The sequence below is a fragment of the Pseudorca crassidens genome, chromosome 15 (assembly GCF_039906515.1).
Source record: "Pseudorca crassidens isolate mPseCra1 chromosome 15, mPseCra1.hap1, whole genome shotgun sequence".
NCBI classification, from domain to species: domain Eukaryota; kingdom Metazoa; phylum Chordata; class Mammalia; order Artiodactyla; family Delphinidae; genus Pseudorca; species Pseudorca crassidens.
The window spans coordinates 20,511,872-20,529,890 of NC_090310.1; the positions used below are offsets into that span (position 1 = coordinate 20,511,872).

Sequence of the window (18,019 nt, forward strand, 5' to 3'; positions counted from 1 at the left end):
CACCCTGTGTAGATGTCCTTTGGGGTCACTGCCCCACGCCTTGGGGGTGGGGTCCGGGGGTGGTATGGGGGATGCCGCAGGTGTCCCACTATTTCTCTCCATGGAGGGGTGATGGCGGAGTCACCCTCTGATCCTACAGGGCAGGGAGCACCCTCCCAGGGCAACGAGGGATTCCCACACACAGCACAGATGAGCACATCCTGGGGCTTTGACAGGCCACCAAACACACGATGTTAAGGACCCAGAAGGGACTTACATTCTCATCAGGGTCAGACAGGGGAGGGCTTGGGAGTCAGTCCCCAGTTAGGGTCTGGCTCTGTTGTTTCCTCCAGTGGGGAGGGGCTCAATTCATGACAACAAGGGGTTGGCCTTTAGGAGTCTTAATTTTCTCAACTGTAAAGTGGGGATAATACTGGCTGTGCCTTCTAGGTTGTTGTCAGGATTCAATGAGATAATGAGTGGGAAGCACTTTGCACAGTGCCTGCACGTAGTAGTCTTGATAAGTGATAGATGCTATTATTATTATTATTTTATGCAAGGAGAAGAATTATTCAAAATTAACCAGAGTATTCAGCCTGAGTTTTGGGGACTGTCATTTGTGGCACAATGGCCAGCTGGAGAAGTGGCATCCAGGCTCTGCTTCCTGTGGGACTGAGTCCTTCCCTGACAGGGAAATCCCATGATCCCCAAGGTCTCTAGTGGTCCCCAAAGTACCCATGGCTGGCAACTGGCTTTCGCAGACAATTCCTATAAACAGCTGTACCTAATCCTAGGCTGCCTGGTATCAGCAGCTGTGTATGCAGCCCGAATACATAGACCATGTGTACTGGCCACTGACAAGAGCACTTTCTACGCTTGTTCCATATGAAAGAAGACCCATGGAGCTAAGGGTCCCTCCCCGAAATAGAGCCCTCACCTCTTCATACCTTAGCCCTGGCATGTCTGTCTGCGGGATGATGGGAAACCTGGGGGATCAAAAACATCTCTGTGTGTCTGACTTTGGCCTTGTGGGCTACCCTATAAAGCCCTTAACCCACACCTGTGGTAGTGTAGATTCATCCCATCCCTCTGCAGGGCCATGGCCAACCCACAAAGACACAGGTGGCAAGGCAAAACGCGGAACTGGAATACAGGATCCCTTCCTCCTGTGCCAACTCTAAGCTATCCTGGGAAAGAAGTGGCACGGGTCCCTGCTGAAGCCCTGCTGTGTCAAGCTGGGGGGCAGGGGACCCCACCCCATGTACCTCCCTCCCTGCACCTTCTTTAAAAACCTGGAACGTCCTGCAGTGAATCAGGTGCTAGCACTCTCTCTTTGTCGCCAAGCAAAATGAAACTGTCTTTCCAGGAGAGGCCACTTAGGACATGCACTTAGTGATCTGGGGTGTTGGGAAAGGAAGGGAGCCCGTCAGGCACTGGACACGGCCCAGGAGGAATAGGGACAGAGTGGTGACCCTGACAGAGCCAGCATGGGGCAAAGCGTATGGGCAGAGGCCGTTGTCATCTTCACCCCAACCCCACGTCAGGCTCTATCCTGCCCACCTGCCTGTTCAAAGCGGCCCTGCTGTGCCAGTCTGGCTGGTCCTGGGATGGAAGATGAGTCATCATGTCAGATAAGCGCTCAGAGCTGGCGAAGAACACGGGCCACACCTTGCAGGAAGCAGGCACCAGCGTTCTTAGAAAACCTGGTCTGGTCTCCAGATGTGAAGCCATGATTGAAGACCTCCCCGCAACCCTCCACCCCGACCCCGGCCCCAGCCAGCTCCATGGAGCACAAGAGATCCCACTGCTCAGAGCTCAGCACACCACACACCCTCACCCCTCAGGGATACACAAAAAGCAGGTTGCAGAATCCAAAAGAGAGAGGCATTTGGAAGGAAACACTTTTTCAGTGCTTCATGGTGGACTGATGGAAACGAAGCATCTAGGCCCCAGGAACGGCTGCTTATGCCTGCTTTTCTCCCTAACCATCGGGGGACCTGGAGGAATTATACGGGTGGGGTCTGTTCAGGTTGGAGGATGGGGGAGAGTTACTGAAGTCCAGCCCATGCTCCGCGCGCCCAGTTGTGAGCCCCCAAGGGCTGCTCCGGGCAGAGAGGCACCTTTTTCTAATTTGCTCGAAGGCGTCCTATGGGCCAGAAGGGGAGGTCCTATCAAACATCAGCTTCTTCCCGGAGCCACAGTCAGCAACATTTGGCTCAGCTGGGCCATATTTTCAAAAGAAGACTCTCCTATGCATTGGCTGGAAGGTGGGGATGAATTTCCCCAGGAAAAAAATCCAATAAAGATAGTTTTCAGTAAAGGTGTACCCACAACTCCCTGTATAGGGAAACAGCTCAGGACATAAGTGCTAAAGCCGAGCTTTGAGTTTGAGTCCAGCTGTGCTGTGCAACGTTGGGCAAGCTACAAGGTGTCTCTGTACCTTCACTTCCTCATCTGAATACTGGGGACAATATTACACCTACCTCTGAGGTTGATTAGGACAATGCCTGGTTTGCAGCAATATACGCGCATCAGCACCTAATAGCTTTTATTCAAGGGCCTATGCAAGTGAAAAAAAATTATTGTTCTCCAAATACAAAAAGAAAACTGCAGCATTTAAAATGAATGGAACAGTTAAATAAATGTTTGCAACGTGGATGTCAACCAGACAAACGCCATTCAACTCTTAGATAGTAATATGCCAATGAAAATGGGAGCTCATTTTTTTGATAGTGAAAGAAATAAAGATCACAAAAGAAAATGACCACAAAAATGAGGAACCTTGGTCTACACTTTTCCTTGAGCTTTGGTACATCCTGAGGGCACAGACCCGGGGACCCCTTTCCTGGTGGTGATCCTTCACCCACTTCCTAAGCGTCACGTTTACCAGCCCCAGCCAAGAGCTTAGAGTCAAAATCCTAAAACCACTCTATTTTTTTTTAAAGACTCACACATACATAAATAGGATCATCAACAATAGCTGGGGGCTTCCCTGGTGGCGCAGTGGTTGAGAGTCCGCCTGCCGATGCAGGGGGCACGGGTTCGTGCCCCGGTCCGGGAGGATCCCACATGCCGCGGAGCGGCTGGGCCCGTGAGCCATGGCCGCTGAGCCTGCGCGTCCGGAGCCTGTGCTCCGCAACGGGAGAGGCCACAGCAGTGAGAGGTTCGCGTACCGCAAAAAAAAGAAAAAAAAAAAACAAAACAATAGTTGGGAGATGCCTTGGATCCCTTCATATGCCAACATGATAATCCAATGTATAAAGAAAATCTCAATACACAAATCTATTTAAAAATCTCACTTCAAAAATAAATGCTCAAGTCATTGCATGAATGATGAAACTAGAGCCCACAAGTCAGAGGCATTTACCACAATCTTGCAGAACAGGACTTCTATGTTCAAAAGTGACCGGACCAGACCAGCTTCCAGGTTTTAGGAACTCAGATGATGCGTCTGCACTGACTGCTTGTTTCCAGCACCTTCTGGGTTCTTAATCCAACTCATACTGGAATGGTGAAGAAGCTCCAAGAAGCTGCCTCTGAGGACAGAGGCGTCTTGTGGCAAAGCGGGGGTGGGGTGGGGGGGGGTGGTCAAAGACTGGAGCTGAAGGTGCTGGCTGTCTTTCTGTTCTCTGGGACTAACTGTCTGATGTACAAGGGCCAACCTTAAGCGCTGCCTTCATGATTTGGGCTGCATCTGGGTACCAATTATACTTTCATCAACTTAATATCTTTCTTTATATTGACTCACTCTTGTTATCACTTAAACACCTACTTTAGCTTTGTCCTAAGCAAGAATGTCCAGAAAATCACAGTCCTGATGTTACTAATTATATATGTTTTCTAATACACCTCAACATAAATAATTACTAATGAGATGAAAGACATTTGCTCACCATCTAAAAACCATCTCCACAGGCCACACTACAGGGAAACAGATTCAGCAAAGATCTCCCCTTGTCTCATAAACTCACCAGATTAGATAAAATACCTCAGTACTTGCAACTCAGAAACAACCTGCCATGCTGACCCCTTGGCCCCGAGCTGCTGTGCACATCGGGGTTCTTACGAAACCCGTTCTGTAGGTTTCTCTGCTCCTGGGTCTAGGATTATATCAGCCTCCATCCTAGGAGCAGCCTGACACACGTCCTGCCACCCCAGCCAGAAGACCCCAAAGAACAAGGCATCAGATGTGGCCACAGCTGCCAGAAAAACATGTTCTTTTTGTATGGCCTTTAAAGGAGAAACATACGTGCATCTGGGCTTTGGCCAATATGCTAAACCCTGGAGGGCCCACCTTGTCATGAGGCCAGAGTACTCCTGGTTTGTCATTTCCTTGTCCACCTGGTGACCAAGTACCACAGGTGGGTTTGAAAGGTGACCACACCTTGTGGCGATTAATCCCTCACTGCCTGGCTTCCTTGCATGAACACAGATGCTCACGGCAAGAAAACATAAATGTACAACCGGAGCAGAAGGATGAGACAAACTATGATAGAAGCACATGACGGAATATTGGGGAAAAATGGGTAATTATTTTTGTTTAAAAAAAACGTATGAATTTCTAGGTAGCTATGTGCATAGGGAAAAAAAAAAAGTGGGTGAAATTAACCAGAATGTTTATAGTAACTACGTTTGGGTGAAGGATCTTGGATTATTTTTAAAAAATTATTTTTAGTTTATCTGTGTTTTGGAACATTCCTACAATGAACATATATTGCTTGTATAATAAAAAATAATAAAAGAAAATGATTTTTTATAGCAACATGGAAAAAGCTTATGATAGAATGTTAGGTGATAAAAGTGAGATTATAGCTTTATGGAAAAATCTGTTGTCAGGAAAAACGTTAGGGCAATGGGAATTATAGAAGAATTTTTTTAAATGCAGTCTTCCTAGAATTTAGGGGAAATTCTGGGGAAAGGAACAGGGAAGATGCTGGATTGGTTGGGATTAAGTATCTACTATTCGGCAGAAATGGGTCTTGTCAAAGAAGTTCAGATTGGATGTATACTTTAGCTTGTGTCCTAATATTTGTAACTATTTTCCAAACATTTGTTACTTTTACAGTTTCTTTAAAAAGTTAAAAAAAAAAAAAACCCAAACCAAACCAAAGGGAGAGGTATTCAATCAACTAGGAACATCTGCTGGGGTCTCCAGTAGCCCAGCAATTCTTTCCATAATTTATGCAGGAGGACCTTTCTTTTCCTCTTGGGGATGGATGAGCCCAAGGTGGATTTCAGAAAAGGTGGCGGCATCAGAACTTGTATTTCTTGGATGGCTCCTGTCTTCCAAAACCTTGTTGACAGAGTCTTAATGCTGTGTTTGCTTCCTTATTGCCGAGGACTTGGCTACACCAGGCTTGATCCTGTACAATCCTGTACAATTACATGGGAAAACACCTTGCCCACTAGGCCCGGTGCCAGGAGCAGAGTCATCGTGTCCTGATGGACAGATGACTTTGGGATTCAGGGATGCCAATGGTGTGCACACAAGCCCACGGCTTTGCCCCTACCCAGCTGTGCAAGTGGCCACTTGCCCAGGGTGGCTGGTATGTGTCGACAGCTGGCAGGGAAGAATGTGGTCAGTTTCATTTGCTCCCTACTCTCTCCCTACCAAGGCTGGAGGCAACTTGCAGTGGAGAGTATCTGCTGAGCCTTGGAAGATGCCAGGGGTGCAGGAGGAGCGGGTAGAAGTGGAGAAGGCAGGTGATTATTGCACTGGGAATAAAATGCAGTGTCCCTGACTAGAGTCAGAAAAATAAGGTCAACCTGGTAATATTTTGAGGCTCACGTAGTAGGTCTAGCCTCTCTCTCTCTCTCTGTTTTTCACTGGGAAACATGAATTATGCTATGATCATTAAAAATGAGAGCTTTGGAGTCAGACAGACTTGGGTGGAGTCTTGGACCCATCACATCACCTCTCTGAGCCTCAGCTGTCTTATCTGTCAATGGGGCCAACAATAGCACCTCCGTCCCTTGGCTTTTCTTTTTTAAATTTATTTATTCTATTTATTTATATTTGGCCGCGTTGGGTCTTCGTTGCTGCACGCGGGCTTTCTCTAGTTGTGTCGAGTGGGGCTACTCTTCACTGCGGTGCACGGGTTTCTCATTGCGGTGGCTTCTCGTGTTGCGGAGCACGGGCTCTAGGCACACGGTCTTCAGTAGCTGTGGCGCACAGGCTTAGTTGCCCCATGGCATGTGGGATCTTCCTGGACCAGGGCTCAAACCCGTGTCCCCTGCATTGGCAGGCGGATTCTTAACCACTGCGCCACCAGGGAAGCCCTGGGCTTTTGTTTTGTTTTGTTTTGAGTGAGGATTAAAATGAGATAATGCATATAAAGCACTTGGCATAGCATTGAACAAATGTTGGCTAGTATTACCATTATTAGGGGAAAGAAAGATGACAACATGTAGGTGGCCACTAAGCTTACAGGCTTACTTGCAAGGCTGCTTTAGAAAGGACAGGTGCTGGAAGGGGAGTTTCCCAGCTCAATAAATGCATTATTTGGTTTTGGACTAAATGAATGATTTGGTTTTTGGACGGCGTTTCCCAGAGGCTCAGCTGTCACCTGTCCCATGCCTGTCAGAAACTTTCAACAGCTCCCAGTGTCTGCGAATAAAGGCCATACAGTATGGCCCCAACCTCCATGTCTCCTTTTATTCCCTTCAAAATGGGTGATGGTTAAGAAGCTGGGTTCGAATCCCAGCTCTGTCACTTACTCGCTGTGTGACTGTGTGGAACTGATCTACCTTCTCTGTGCCCTGGTTTTCCAATCTGTAAAAAGAGGGGAAAATAGTCCGTCCTTCACTGGGTTGGTGTGAAGAGTCAATTGTAAATGTGAAGGGCCCGGCACAGCCTCTGGCACATAGAAAGAGGAGTGCCTGGAGCAGTTTCTGTGCTTCTCATATCATGTCCAATGGACCACTCACTGGGGCCCATGGATACTCCGGACATTCCCACCAGGTTGGTTTTACTCATGCTGTTTCTCTCCTGGAGTGCCTTTGCCCCAGGCCCAACTCCAGTGCCACCTCTTCCACGAAGTTTCCCAGTCCTCACTGAATGGACGTCATCTTCCCTCCTCTTCAGTCCCATAATATTTTCTGTGGACCACCCGCTCCTGTTTGATTTGTTCCCATCTGCCTTGTATCATGGCTATGTATGTCCCTTTCTAATCTATCTGACTGGGTGATGAGGGCCCTGGTCAGATTCCCCAATGTTTGAACTTGGAACTTTGCATATGATAGTTGCTCAATAAATATGTCTGGACTTCAGAGCTGGGGAGCAGGGCTGACATTCAGCTGCTATGCCTCGGTGTAGCTGCAAGAATTGTTTATGGCTGGAAACCTTCCTAACTGGAAGGTGCCCTTCACCTAAACATTCCAATTATTGCTACTGCTTATATGTGTAGAGAGGAGGTGCCGGGGGTGGTTGGGGGGAGGCGGGGTGGGGGTGGGGTGTGGGGGAGGGAAGCACCTGGTTTCCCTCCATCCACCCGCCACTTCAAGCTGTTGATGGGTTGAATTGCATCCCTCCCTCCCCAATTCATATGTTAAAGCTATAATATCCGGTGCCTCAGAATGTGGCTGTATTTGGAGACAGGGTCTTTAAAGAGGTGATTAAGTGAAAACATGAAGCCCATAGGGTGGCCTAATCCAATCTGACCAGCATTCTTATAAGAAGAGGTTATTTGGACACCCAAAGAGACACCAGGGATGGGCATGCACAGAGGAAAGGCCATGTGAAGACGCGGTGAGAAGGCGGCTGTCTGCACACCAAGGAGAGAGGCTTCTGCAAAACCTGCTCAACCAACACCTTGATCTTGGACTTCCAGCCTCCAAAACTGTGAGAAAATACATTTTTGTTGCTTAAGCCATCCAGTCTGTAGTAGCTGTTCTAGCAGCCCTAGCAGACTAGTAAAAGCTGTAAGGGAAAAGGAACTGGTAGGCATGAGGGTGAGTGGGGGTGAGGAGAGAGCAGGCTGGAGGGCTCCTCCCGACTCCAGGGTCGGGACGATGGGGTCAGTAAGTCTATCCCTGGCCCCCAAGTAGGAATGATTTTGGCTTAGGGGTGAATCTATTCTTTTTTCCCCACAACCAAAGGATGCCATAACCTTCCATGAAAATACACTCCTGCCTTGTAAGTCCCTCCTCATTACCAGATTAAAGGCAACGAGTGGCACCTTAAATTTTTTTTTTTTAAACTTAGGCAGAGGGGCTTCCCTGGTGGCACAGTGGTTAAGAATCCACCTGCCAATGCAGGGGACACAGGTTCAAGCCCTGGTCCGGGAAGATCCCACATGCCACAAAGCAACTAAGCCCGTGTGCCACAACTACTGAGCCTGCACTCTAGAGCCCACGAGCCAAAACTACTGAAGCCTGCACACCTAGAGCCCGTGCTCTGCAACAAGAGAAGCCACTGCAAGGACAAGCCTGCGCACCGCAACAAAGAGTAGCCCCCGCTCGCCACAACTGGAGTAAGCCCACGCGCAGCAACGAAGACCCAACGCAGCCAAAAATAAATTAATTAAAATTAGAAAAACAAACAGACAAAAAGAACTTAGGCAGAGACAAAGAGTGAGTGTCCAAGCTTTTGACAAAAAGGCCTTGCAGTTTTCCTGCAGTGAGTCCAGCAATGGCTTCTGGTCACACTTAGAATAAAACCCAAATTCCTTACCATGGCCTGGAGAGGCAGTGAGGTCTGGCCCTTGCCCCCCTCCAGACTTAACTCCTACCGTCTCACCCTTCCTCATTTCTGCTCTTCCAATTTGCCAAGATCTTGCCACCTCTCCTTTGCACCTGCTGTTCCCTTGGAATCACCCGTCCCCAGCAACTTCCACAGCCCTCCTGGCCCAGCATCAGGATTACTCGGGAAGCTCTTAAAAAACCCACAGGCCAGGGCCTCATGCACAGCAGCTCTGACTCCCCAGGTCACGGTACCTGTATATATATGTTTTTAACTCCTGCACAAAGTTCGATGCACAAGCAGGGTTGGGGACAATTGCCCTAGATCTTCATAGAGCTGCTTCTTCTTTGAGGCCTCAGCTCTAATGCCACCTCTCAGAGAGGCCCACCCTGACCCCCAGCACCCCACAGCCCTGTTTATTCTCTCCGTAGACGCCAACACCATCAGAAACTGTCTAATCTCTTCGTTTGCTGCCTGTCTCCCTCCACTGGGATTTGAACCTCCCTGCAGCGTGACTGGGCCTCTCTCTTCGCTGCTCCAGCCAATACAGGAGCCACAGTCCACATGGGGCGACTACTGGGCACCGGAAGCGTCACCGAACTGAGGTGTCTTTTACGTGAGAAATTGTACAAAAGAGGAGAGACATAAAATACTAATATTTTGCAAGATGAAAAGAGTTTGGGAGATGAATTGTACAACAATGTGAATGTACTTCACACTACTGACTGTACACTAAGAAATGGTTAAAATGGTAAATTTTATGTTCTGTGTGTTTTACCACAACTAAAAACTTTAAAAAGACATGTTGAACATTAAAAAATCTCGTCAATAATTTTTAATACTGACTACTTGTTCAAGTGATAACATTTTGAATATATGGGTTCCATAAAACCTATTACAGTACTAAAATGAATTTCACCTGTTTCTTTTTACTTTTTTTTTTCAGGGTGGCTATTAGAAAACTTTACGTTGCTTATGTGGTTCCTGTTTGTGGCTTGTGTTACATTTAAGTTGGATGGCGCTGACCTAGAACTGTGGCCGGCTCACAGTAGGCACTTTGAGTTGAATATCAGAATGAATCCAGTTGCTGCCAAAGAGGTGCTCTGATGAGCATAAGCGCACTGTCCTGTCTGCCAGGCTGCAAGAGGGTGGGAGGGAGGCTGCGGTGGAGCGTTCATGTAACTAAGTCATCATAATTAATACTTAACGTCTATTATTATGCTGATAACAGCAGCTGCAGTTCGTGGAGCACCTAACGTGCGCCAGGAACTGTCACGGCACTTTGTCCACGTCATCTCATTTCAAGTTAGTTAGTCCTATAAGGAACCACTGCCTCCATGAGACAGCTGGCTGCCCAAGGTCACCCAGCGGGTGAGGGGAGAGCTGGGGCTGTAAAGGGCTGGCCCAGCCGCCCCAGTACACCTGCCTCCCGCCGGGGCCAGGTCCCACGTGCCATCCTGTCATGTAGGACTTGCAGGCCCTGCCTGAGCCAGACAGTGGGCAGGGGCTTCTGGAGCCAACAGAGAGCCCCCATGAGGCAGCAAGTCCCTGCCCTCAGTGTCCAGGAAGAGAATGAAACAATCTGTAATCTCCGATCTCCTCAAGCTCACCCAGCCAGATCCGCTGCCGGCCCTCTCAATTTCAAGGACTCCGGGAACCGGTCCTGGCCCAGGTGGTCATTCTTGCTCAAGGCAGTTGTGGCGGATGGCGCTGGGCCCGGCCTGACCTGCCAGAGGGCCCTGCCCCATCCCTGAGGCTGCAGCAGCCACAGGATCTGTGGGTGTGGCCTCTCCCCTCCTGTTCTGTGGCTTTCGGGCCTGGAGCTGCAGGCCCAGACCCACCTGAGACTCCATCTCTGGGGCTCAGATCCTCTCGAGCAGGGCCCCCTGTGGTATCTAATGTGAGACCTTTTTGGAGGGGGTCTTTGATCCTAAGATGCAAGAATCAGAACCCTTTGTAATGGGGGAGGGGTGTAACGCATGGACAGAAAATTCTCCCACGTCTGGGCTCCAATTCCATCTTTAAACTGTCGATATGAACTTGAGGAAACTGCTTGGGTCTGGTCAGAGACAGTGACTGAAGAAGCCAATAAAGACGTGGTTTCCGGGACTTCCCTGGTGGCGCAGTGCTTAAGAATCCACCTGCCAATGAAGGGGACAGGAGTTCGAGCCCTGGTCCGGGAAGATCCCACATGCCGCGGAGCAGCTAAGCCTGTGCACCACAACTACTGAGCCTGTACTCTAGAGCCCATGTGCCACAACTACTGAGCCTGCGTGCCACAACTTTTGAAGCCCGCATGCCTAGAGCCCGTGCTCTGCAACAAGAGAAGCCACAGCAATGAGAAGAAGCCCGTGCACCGCAACGAAGAGTAGCCCCCGTTCGCCGTAACTAGAGAAAGCCTGTGTGCAGCAACAAAGACCCAACGCAACTAAAAAAAAAAAAAAAAAAAAAGACCTGGTTTCCTAGACAACAGCTGGGTGTCAAGGAGCCTGACCTCAGAGGGACCTCTGGAGGAGGTCATCTGGGGGACCTCAGAGCCCCCAGCCTAGGTGCGGACCAATGGATGGGTCAACCAGTGCCTAGCGGTTCTCAAAGTCTGACCCCAGAGCAGCTGCTGCAACATCACCTGGGAACTTGTTAGAAAGGCAGCTCCTCAGGCCCCACTCCAGACCTCCTGAATCAGAAGCTCTGGGTTTGATCAACTAACCTGGGTTTTCACAGCCCCCTAGGAGATTCTGGGCCACGCTAAATTTGAGGCCTATAGCCTTACTACTCAAGTACCAGGACCAGGCGATAAGCATCACCTAGCAGCTTGTTAGAGACACAATATTCAGGCCCCACTTCACTTACTGAGTCACAATCTGCACTTACCAAGACCCCCCGGCACTCGTGTACATGTTAAAACTTAGGACGCGGGCTTCCCTGGTGGCGCAGTGGTTGAGAGTCCGCCTGCCGATGCAGGGGACGCGGGTTCATGCCCTGGTCCGGGAGGATCCCACATGCCGCGGAGCGGCTGGGCCCGTGAGCCATGGCTGCTGAGCCTGCGCGTCCAGAGCCTGTGCTCCGCAACGGGAGAGGCCACAACAGTGAGAGGCCCGCGTACCGCAAAAAAAAAAAAAAAGAAAAACTTAGGACGCGCTAGCCTAGAGTTCCTTGCCATAAAGTCAAGGGTCTCAAACTCAAATGCTTCCAGGGACCAAGCAGGTGATGTTAAAAAATGAAGCCAGGTTAGATCCAGTTGATTATTGCTCTTTGGAAGTGTGAGCCCAGGACGGCCAGATCTTCCAATTTTTCAAGAGAATCTGGAAACCCAGATGCCAAAGTGAAATGTCCTGATTTAAAAATTACTGTGTGTGGGGAACTTCCCTGGCGGTCCAGTGGTTAAGAATCTGCCTTCCAATACGGTTCAATCCCTAGTTGGGAAACAAGATTCCAAATGCCGCGAGGCAACTAAGCCCGCAGGCTCTAGAGCCCACGTGCCACAACTAGAGAGCCTGCACGCTGCAACTACTGAGCCTGCACGTCCTGGAGCCTGCACACCACAACTAGAGAGAAGCCCACGCGCAGAAACAAAAGATCCCGTGTGCTACAACGAAGATCCCACATGCCACAACTAAGACCCGACACAGCTAAATAAGTAAATAAACATTAAAAAAAATATTGTGTAGGTCACACAAAATCAGGCCTATGGGGCACAAGCATATAGGCCTTGGGGCAGGAAAGGTGCCTCATCTCTGGGTAAGCTTTCTGAGCTTGGGACAGTCCTCCCAGGCATGGCAAGAGGCACACAGTAGGAACTCAAGAAGGGCTGGGACAGAAGTTCCCAAATTCGTCTGCATAATGGAACCACAATTACATTGAGTAGCTGTCGCAGCTACTCAATGCTGCCATGGGAGTGTGAAAGCAGCCAGAGATAATATTAAATGACTGAGCATAGCTCAATCATTTTTTTTTTCCTTTGGTCGTGCCGCGCCACTTGTGGGATCTTATCTCCCAGACCAGGGATTGAACCTGGGCCCCTGGCAGTGGAAGCGTGGAGTACTAACCACTGGACCACCAGGGAATTCCCAGCACAGCTGTGTTTTAATAATTCTTTATGAACACTGAATTTTAAGCTGCATGTAATTTACATGTGTCACAGAATATGATTTTTCTCTTGATTTTTTTTTCAACCACAGAAAAGCCATTCTTAGCTCATGGACTGCACAAACTTGGCCTTTGGGCCATAGTTTGCCAACCTCTGGGATGGAGGAATGAATTGAGGGCCTGGAGGCCTGGACTGCAGTCCTTCTTCCCGGTATTTACGCACATAATCTCCCCTACACAATCTCTAAAACCTTAGCAGCACTTGATTATGAAAAGGTTATGCTGACAAGGCCCGATCAAGTATTGACTTGGTCTGGCTCTGGGCCAAAGACTTCAGATTAGACCCTAAATCCTTCATCACCCTGACAGGATTTTAGGGAGCTGCCTTCCAGTGGGCTACTCCGAACCCCACCTCCCTGGCTGGTGATATCATTGATCCTTAACATGTAGTGACCATTTAGCTATGTGGTGGGCACTGTCCTTAGAGCTTTACCCGAATCACCTCATTTCCTTCTCACTCCCCAAGAGAGGGAAGACTAGTATATGCCATGTGTATTATCATATACCCATTTTTTAGATGAGGAAACAGAGGCACAGGTGATTTTCCTAAAGTCACAGAGTGACAGGAGTAGAACAGAATTGAACCCGGGTCTGCATGACTCCAGAGGCTGCTCTCATAACCACTTTGCTATATTGCCTCTCAGTAATCCATCACTATCACCAGTCAACACGATGCCCAGACACAACCTTCTCAAGGACAAGCCTTGGGCAGCAAACCTGGGCCTCTGCATCTTAACTGGCATCCAGACACCAATCAACCTTCTCTGCCTTGGGCTGCAGCCAGACCTGGGGGACCCAAGATAGCTTCTGTACCCACCCCAGGAAGAAGGAGGCTAGCAGAGCTGCCTCGTACGACTGTGCACTGCACAACTCTAGGGGGCATTATTCACAATGTGCCCTGTGTGAACGGCACCCCTGGGCCCGAGGAGCTGGAGGCTGGAGGTGAGGTGCTCATGTTGCCTGACCTAAGACTGGCCTTGGGTGCCCACCTTAACCGCTATTCAGAAACAATTCATCCAAAAGGGAGGCAGCCCAGAAGGAAACGCCACTATGGGTGGTGGAGGTGCAGGCTGGCAGCCTTGGGGAGCCCTTTGGGTCTGGGGCAGGGAGTGGCTGGCTCTTACTGGAACCTCCTCCATCCAACTTGGAAAAAGATCCTGCCGCCCGGTCTGTCTCAGACTGGACTGACCGCAGCTCCCAGCTCTGAACTGTTGGCCCTGCTCCAGGTGAGAGGTCCCCTTCCCATCCCTCCACACCCCGCCTCCCTGGAAAGAAAGAAGGGCTCTCGAGTGTTCTCTCCAATCCTGCCCCCACGCTGCCCTGCGCTAGCCCTCCACTGCTCGTTCTTACGCTGGGCAACACCCATGCAGGGCCACTGGGAACTCCCAGCCAGATGCTCCCAGCTCTCCCCTGAACTACTGCTGTCCTTACCTGTGTGCTTTCCTGTGTTCGTTTTGCTTTTATGATTTGAGCCAGGCCCTGGGCCAGCACTTTACATGCACCAGTTCATGTGACCTTCATCACAACCCAATGAGGCAGGGACTATGATTATCCCCATTTTACAGACAAGGGCTTGGAGAGGTTCAGAGAGGTTAGGCTGCTTGCCCAAAGTCACACAGTTAAACAGTGTCAGGGCCAGGAATCAGATTTGGGTCTTTGAGACTTTAGAGCCCAATGCTTATCTTTCTAGGGGATGAATGTGTCATGTCCTCTAGGTCTGTTTCCCTATCTGCAGATTGGGTCTTGGGTCTGGGAAGCCATGTGGGTGACTATGATGTTGCTGCTGGTGATGATGGTGACGAAGGAGATGATGATAAAAATGGGGATGATGGTGATGATGATGACGTGCTGATGATGATGAAGATAAAGGTGATGGTGACGAGAGTAGTGATGAGAGGATGGGGATGATAATGATGCAGGTGGTGATGATGATGACGATAATGATGGTGGTAATGACCATGATGTACCTACCCGATACAGTTATTGTGCAGACTACATGAGGTACTCAGGTAAAACATTGCTCACCGTGCCTGTTCTATAGTTAGCACTCTACAAGTGTTGGGTCATTTGAGGTCTCTGTGCCCTAGACCTCCAGAGTGGATTCCACTGCACTGGAGTGTGTTCAATAAACACCCTCCTCCTCAGACACTAGGTGAAAGGTGTGAATCAGAGACAAGAAAGGGATAAAAGAGTAACGTTTTTCTCTGTTGGTCCCTCCTACTTCCTGCTAAGTCTCCATTTCCTGCCAACCTCTGAAATCCAGCTTGGCTTTGGAACTAAGTCCCTGGGAGGGAGGCCTAGCCTCGGTGGGTTTCCTGGGCCCCAGGTGGCCTTCACCCAGGCCTCCAGGGAGATTTGGAGGCTGAGAATCTGGTGCCCAGGAAGGGGCTGCTGCCCCAAGAATCACAGCCATTTTCAAGCTGGGCTCCTGCCTTCTCTGTTGGGGGAGATTAGGATCTTCATCCACACAGCGACCCAGGGTAGGTCCTAGGGGAGTGAACAGCTGAAACCTTATACTCAGCTGCTGGTAAACCAAGGGCTTTGAGAGCCATTGGCACAGAGTAAAAAATGTCCATTCCTCCTCCACACTCATCTGGAAGCTGAGGAGAGGCAGGGTGAGCTCTGTGGTCAGACTGCTTGAGTTCAAATCCCAGCCCCATCATTTGCTAGCTCCGTGTGACCTTGGGCAAGCTACTTAACCTCTCTGAGCCTGCTTTCTTATCTGCAAAATGCAGACAATTACATCACCTGTTTCACTGGACTGTTGGAATAATATGATGAGATCCCACAAGTCTCTCCAAAGGTTAAGTGAGGGAGAGTGTCTGTACCTTTATGGTCGCTGAACGAATTCTATGATGTAACGCTTGTGCCCGGCCTGTAGTGTATACTTTAAAATGCTGCCTATTATTATTACAGAGGAGAAAGCCACATGGGCCCGCATTTCTCTGACGAACTATATCTTGTGTTGAGAGAAACTGAAGTCAGTTCATCCCTGTGCACAAGGCAAGCAGAATAGCATGGTTCCCAGACAGAGCGGCCGCACCGTCTGCAGTGACTGAGATGAGTGTTGGAGCTGTCTGGCTGCAGGGAGGAGTTTTTAGCCAATTAGATCCTAAGATCCAACAGGAACACAGCTCCACCCACCTCAGGCCCAGCCACTGGTGGGCCACAGTGGGAGTTCAAGAGTGGGAGTGAGGATGCAGAGGGGGTCTCAGATGAGGGTCTCGGAGTCTCCTGGGGGCTGAGATGTGTGACCTACTCCACCCTGTATCTCCAGGGCCTAGTCCGTCACTGGCAATCATCCAGCCACCTGTCATTCATTCACTCAACCAATATTCATTGAGTGTCTACTGGGAGCTGGGGCTGCAGCAGTGAAGCAATGAACAAAATACACAAAATCTGGCCCCTAGAAGTTTAAATCCCTGTGAACTAGCGTTGTAGCCTTCAGGAAACACTCCCTGAATATTCCCAAAGGCCGGGAAATGTGTCTGATGCCCCACCCCACCCCCGCCTTGCTTTGCCAGGTTCTTTCTTCTATGCGGGGAGATCTGCCCAATGGGTGGGTCATCCCATGGCCAGGCTGCCACCCACTGTCATCTGGTGTCAGAGGGGTCAGGGAGGGTGAGGCCTAGACCGGGTCCTGCTCCACCAGCCAGCAAGCTGCAATCAGCCGGTCCACCCTGCGCTTGAGTATCACCCCTCCCTGGACACACACGCCCAAGCCGATTCTGATCTTTCAACTTTCCCTGAATTCTGCAGGTGTCTAGGTCTTTTCAGCCCAGGACTCTCCTCCCACTGCCCCACCAGCATCCCTTCTTGAAGCAGGGCTAGAACAGCATTTCTGGAGTTAATCAGAGCAGTAGGAAGGGTGGGGCCAGTGAATGGGGGTCAGCTGCTAAGGTGCTGTGCTTGCTTACTCACGACCCTGCAGGAGGTCCTATTGTCTGCAATCCACAGGCCAGGGTTGGGGCTCAAAGGTTAAGTGTCTTGCGCAAGGTCACACAGAGCTAAGCTCCAACTCCAGCCTGTTTAACTCCCAAACCCTTAACCGTTACATCAACTGACTGTCCAAAGAAGACAACTAAGGCGTCTGGGGGATTTCAACACTCAAGGCGTGGCAGCAATGCTCTGAGGACAGGAGCAGTCTCCCCAGGCAGTCTGCAGTAAACCAGGCCCCCCAGGCCCAGTAAATGCCCCTCCTTCCACTTGGGAGCACCCAGCCCGTGCCAAGCACACGTCTAACATTTTACATTCTGCCCCCCCCACCCCGCCCAATCTCTAAAACAGCCCTTCAAAGGCTGCCTTCCGGTCCACCCCGACCCTCAGCCTCAGGCCCCGAAGGTCTCGCTTACCAGCCAAACTCCTCCTCACTGTGGTGCAAACCGCTGAGAAAGGACAAAGGTGATCCCTCCCGGGGTGGTGGGAGGGGGTGCCTCTCAACCAGGAAAATCAACAAACTCCGCACACAGACAGGTGAGAGTGGAATTTCAGGAATGAGCTTGTTTTGGGAGGTTGCAATCCAGCCCCCACTTAAGGTCCTTGATGGAGCCCGCGTGCAGGTGCGGCTCCTGAAGGAGGGTGTGCCAGGCTTCCCAGGCCTTAGCCCTCCTTCCAGGCCTCAGCTTGGGAGTGAGTTCCCCAACACGTCAAGAGGAAGCAAAGCTACCTGTATCATCCCAGAGGTCTGCACGGAAAGGGCCCCTGATCTTCAAGACACTGGGGAGAAGGAGAAAGTTGGGGCTGAATCTGGGCTCTGTTGTTATCACTGTGAGGCCTCTTGGGAAAATCCCTGAACCCCTCGGAGCCTCTTACTGCCTCATCCCTCATCAGCTGGCCTCCTCTTACCTTATCTTGGCCTCCCCAACCCATCCCAGGGAAGTCCTGCAGATTCATCTCAGCCCCCTGACTGTATTGCTAGGATATTGTTTCCTTAGTGTAAAAAATAAATTCCTCTTTTAAAAACAAAAATGCTAAGACTTTCAGGCTTATTTCAAGTTTATTTATTTTCTTAACAATTACTTAAGACTTACTGTGGGCCAGGCAACACTCTAAGCACTTGACACCTTTGATCCTCTAACATCCCTAATGGGGTGAGAATTATTATCACCTCCAGTTTGCAGAAGAGAAAAGTGAAACACAGAGAGGTTAAGTAACTTGCCTGAGGTGACACAGCTAATAAGTGAGAGTCAGGATTCGGATCTCTGTAGGTTAGGA

At 49.9% G+C, this 18,019-nt stretch overlaps 1 protein-coding gene across 2 annotated transcripts in view; it reads right to left on the reverse strand.

Moving 5' to 3' along the window:
• Positions 1-18,019, reverse strand: part of SCNN1B (sodium channel epithelial 1 subunit beta) — a 76,030-nt gene that overhangs the window by 51,245 nt on the left and 6,766 nt on the right. Inside the window, exon 1 of one of the 2 annotated variants that reach the window (XM_067706411.1) lies at positions 17,158-17,173. The exons of the other annotated variant lie outside the window; for it this stretch is intronic. The gene's annotated coding sequence lies outside the window, so the exon portion shown is untranslated. Of the gene's footprint in view, positions 1-17,157; positions 17,174-18,019 lie in introns of those variants that run through there. 2 annotated transcript variants of the gene reach the window in all.